This window comes from Capra hircus, chromosome 19 (genome assembly GCF_001704415.2).
Source record: "Capra hircus breed San Clemente chromosome 19, ASM170441v1, whole genome shotgun sequence".
Taxonomy (NCBI): Eukaryota; Metazoa; Chordata; class Mammalia; order Artiodactyla; family Bovidae; genus Capra; species Capra hircus.
This window is the reverse complement of record NC_030826.1, coordinates 50456411-50461258: the sequence shown is the minus strand read 5'-3', so window position 1 is coordinate 50461258 and position 4848 is coordinate 50456411. Positions and strand designations below refer to the sequence as shown.

General features: G+C 51.9%; 1 pseudogene; it reads right to left on the bottom strand.

Annotated features, from left to right (window-relative positions):
• LOC102180796 lies at positions 1033-4254 on the bottom strand (annotated as a pseudogene).

Sequence of the window (4848 nt, the reverse complement as noted above, 5' to 3'; positions counted from 1 at the left end):
AAAGTTAAATAAGCAGGATGACAATATGCAGCCTTGACGTACTCCTTTTCCTATTTGGAACCAGTCTGTTGTTCCATGTCCAGTTCTAACTGTTGCTTCCTGACCTGCATACAGATTTCTCAAGAGACAAGTCAGGTGGTCTGGTATTCCCATCTCTTTCAGAATTTTCCACGGTTTATTGTGATCCACACAGTCAAAGGCTTTGGCACACATTAAGCTCAGTGAAAAGAGCCAGACAAACTCATAGAGACAGAGAGTGTGTTAGCACTTGCCTAGGTCTGGGAGGGCTGGAGGGCTGAGGGGTTGGGGCTAGAAGGCAGGAGGTTTCCTTTTGAAGTGATGAAATGTTCTAAAAATTAACTGTGGTGACAGCTGCATGGCTGTGAGCACACTAAAAACCACTGAACTGTGTGCTTCGGATGAGTGAATTATATGGTATATGAATTACGTCTCAACAAACAAACAGGGACTCAAAAACAAAACAGGGACTTCCCTGATGGTCCAGTGGTTAAGACTCTGCCTTCCAATGCAAAGCACACGGGTTCCATCCGTGATCCAGGAAGATCCCACAGGCCACGAAGCAACTAAACCCATGAGCCCTAAAACCCACACGCCGCAGTGAAGAGTAGCTCCCACCTGCCACAACTAGAGAGAGCCCGCGAGCAGCAACGAAGACCCAGTGCAGCCAAAAATAAAGAATGATTTACTAAAAAACCAAAAAAGGACAGTCCTCACAGGTAAGTTAAAAATGCAGAAGCTGGGTGGAGTGGGGGACCCCCTGGAAACAGATGCAGTCCACTGCTGACTGGGGCCACATCCTGGGGGGAGGAGGCCACTACCCTCACAGAAGTAGCATCTTCTCGCCCACAACGTAGCCCCAGGCAGAATGACAGGTAGAATCTGTGAGGCTGGGACAGAAGGAGCCCCGCCCCCCCCACTTCCGCATCCCATCTGCCATCTGCCCGGTTGCTTTTGTTTTTTCAGTCTGATGGGTTTAATTTTTATTGTGAGGTAGTTCAACCAATCTCAAGTATTTTCTGACATAAATTCAATGGAAGTTTCAATCTTGCCTCTTTGTGTGTGTGTGTGGAGTATGGTTTATTAAGCTGTGCCTTAGTACAGGTTGCTGGGGCTTGCCCATGGTGCTTTTAATGGACAAGGCCCTGATGTGCTGCCAACTTTTCTTGAGCAATGACACCAGGAAGTTGGCAGCTAAGTGGATGTTGTACACAGCTCCTCATCTGTCATCTTCATTTGGCCAATAGCCACTGCCAGACACAGCCGCTTCTTCATCTGGAACTTGATTATGGATTTCACTTCATCAGCTTCAGCCACTATGTTTTCACTGTGGGTCAGCAAGGATGGGAACTTGCCAGCCTTGCTCAGGTCTGGGCCCAGGATTCATGGGATCTGCTTAATCAGAGAGAGACCCTGAAGCCAGAAAGACATCATACATTTTGGCCAGCTTCTTGCTCTTGTTGAGTTTCTTCAGCACCTTGCTGTCCATGTGGGGGATATCCAAGCCTTGGCCTTATCACAGTGCTGCTGGTGCCCCAGGACACATACTTGGGGCGGGGAGTGGACACCAGAAGCGGGGCATTAAGCCTGACAGTCCTTCTGAGGGTCATAGTTCTCCAGGCTGCCCTGAAGCTCCACCATCTCCAAACACTTCCAGGGCTTGTGTGTTCCCAGACAGGACTTCCTGCGCTGCCTTATAGAGGGTGTCTCAGGAGACTGCTGCTCAGGGTTCCTTGAGCTGTGAAAACCAGAAAAGAGTTGGCTCTTTTTTTTTTAATTGGAGTATAATTGCTTTACCATGTTGTATCAGCTTCTGCTCTACGATGGACTGAGTCAGCTATATGTATACATATATCCCCTTCCTCTTGGACCTCCCTTCCACCGCACCCCCCCATCCCACCTCTCTAGGTCATCACAGAGCACCAAGCTGAGTTCCCTGGGCTCTACAGAAGGTTCCCACTACTATTTTACACATGGTGGTATACATATGGGGCTTCCCTGGTAGCTCAGATGGTAAAGAATTACCTGCAATGCAGGAGACCCAGCTTCGAACACTGGGTCATGAAGATCCCCTGGAGAAGGGAAAGGCACCCACTCCAGATTCTTGCCTGGAGAATTCCATGGACGGAGGAGCCTGGCGGGCTACAATCCACGGAGTCGCAAAGAGTTGGAAATGACTAAGCAACTAACACTTTTTTCGCTTTCAGTGTATGTATATCAATCCCAATCTCCCAGTTCATCCCACCATCCCCAGTTGTTGGACCCCATCTGTGTCCCACCTAGAAAGTCAGCCCCTTGGGAGGAGGGCTGAGCGCTTTCTCTGGCTATGTCCTTCCAGCCATGAGGTCCGTCGGGACCTGGCTCAGCTGGGCTCCTTGTGGTTTGCTCAGTGAATGAACGAGTGAACGAGATGAGTGAGTGGGTGAGGGAGAAAATAGATGGGAGAAGCGGCTGGGCCTGGGTGGGTCCACCCAGCAGGCCGGTTGCCAAATGGAAAGCTGGCCACTCCCCGAGTGGCCACTGGGTGGCAGCCTGGTGACACTATGGCCAGGAGAGCTCGGAGCCGGAGGTGTAGGGAGGTCCAATGATGGGGGGGACTGCTGCCTAGCAGGGGCTAATGGGGCTCCCCTTTGCCAGGCTGCCTTCCAAGTTGAAAGGAGGGTGACCAAAGGAAAAGTTGGCTGGAATGTTTTCCAGGAACAGCAGTGGTCTAGAAAGTATTAATACAAAACTCCAAAAGGCGAGGGTCTAGATCCCATCAAAGCCAGGGTAAAACCCAGCGCCTTCAGAGAGAGGGCAGCGGCCTGGCCCAGGTGGGAGGAGAACTCAGGTTTCAGAACAGGGTCTCCTCCAGACCCTCAGGCTTCCTGGAACTCAGCCAGCCTTAGGGAGAGGGGATATGACCCAGGTCCATGGCCGGACAGTCCACAAGCATCGCCAGTGCCCAGTGTGGGCTACTGGGCTGATGGGAGAGAGGATTCAGACATCAGAGCCTTACTTATGGAGGAGGGGGCAGGCAGGATGGGGGAAGGCAACCCACGAGGGCTCACAGGGTACCACGATCAAGCCTGGAAGGGCCAGCGGGTGACTGGGTGGAGAGTGCAGAGCCATTTCGCGTGGCCTAAGAGCTGGCTGGGAAAGAGGCAAGGGGGCAAGACCAGACCCTGTGGCCAGTCTGTCCCTCGGGGAGTATCTATCTGTTCTGAATGTTGCTGGGGACAGTGGGCGTTCTGCAGCAGGGTCTCGATCCCAGCTGGCTTGGGGGCAGGGTGTGGAAAGAAGGCTCTGACTGCCTTTGGTGAATAATTTAGGGATGTGATGGTGGGGTTCCAGTGGAACAAGGGAGGGCTGGGAGAAGAGAGGGCTTCAGAGGAAAGCCATTACTGTAGGCCCTGGGGGCACTGGACACGTGGTGCAGTGAAGGGGTGCTGAGAGGGTCCTGGTCAAGTTTCCGGTGTGGTCTCCCAGGTCTTTGCATCCTTCCTTCACCCTCCAAACCCCCTCTCTGCCCTGTGGGGGACCAGCTCCTTCCTCACATAAGCCAACTGGGCCCAGCTTTATTTTCCGGACCCTAGGAGGGTGACCAGGAAGCCCAGGACCCTGGTGGGGCTCCCTCTCTTTCAGCAACCAACACAGAGACCCAAGTGAGGGGAACTGGAGGACTAGCCACCTTTGCCCACACTGCCACACAGGGCCACTACAGGGGCCACACCTGGCAGCAGTGGTTAGCTATCTGGGGACACTCTGCACCCTGGTGGGGGCAGGGGGACTCACCTCCCACAACAGGTCCCAGTGGCCAGGCTCAGCCCTGGACCCCATCATCCCTGGAGGTCTGGTCACTGTGGGCTCTACAAGCCACCTCCTCCAGAGGGTCTACCAGGCCCCAGTGAGGGTCAGGGTCAGGCTGGACCCTAAAGCATTTTGTTTTTCCATCCATTTATCCTTCCAGCCAGCCAGTTGAGTTTCCAGCTCACAACCGGAAACATCTTTCCTGTTTCCCAATATTAGAGTTGGCTGCAGCAGCCGAGGAGACAGGGCCCCAGGGCAGGGGAACATGCCACCACTTCCCCTCTGATGAGGACGCAGGAAGCACGCTCCCTGGGTGGGTGCCTGCAGGACACAGCGGAGGCTGAGGGAGGAGCTAGCCTGCTGGGCTGCTGTGCTCAGGCCCCCGCTTGGTCGCTTGGTCGAGTTGGTTGTCCAGTTGAGTTCTCGGCTGGTGCTGGCGGCAGTCATGCCCCGGAATTAGACTGGGGTATGAATTTGCTGTATGGCTCAGGAAACTCAAACAGGGGCTCTGTATCAACCTAGAGCGGCGGGATGAGAAGGGAGATGGGAGGGAGGTTCAAGAGGGAGAGGATATATGTACACCTATGGCTGATTCATGTTGAGTTTTGACAGAAAATAACAACATTCTGTAAAGCAATTATCCTCCAATAAAACAAATAAGTAAATAAAATTTTTAAGAGTCAATAAAAAACGGTATGACATGTACAAGCCTCCCTGCATCTTAAGACTTAAAATTTTTTTCACTGTGGTAAAATACAATAAAATATAACAAGTAACATAAAGAGAAAGCCCACATGCAGCAACCAAGACCCAGCAGAGCCCAAAACTAAAATAAATAAATAATAAATATATATTTTTTAAAAATAGTGATGCTATGAACATGAACACACACATATCTGTTCAAGCCCCATATTCAGTTCTTTTGGGAATACATTTGCTGGATCACATGGTGATTCCATGTCTAACTTTTTAAGGAGGCTGCGTCTTAGGTCTTTAAGACTCTGGATGCCCCCACCCAACAGGGAGGCCTCATGGTTCCTT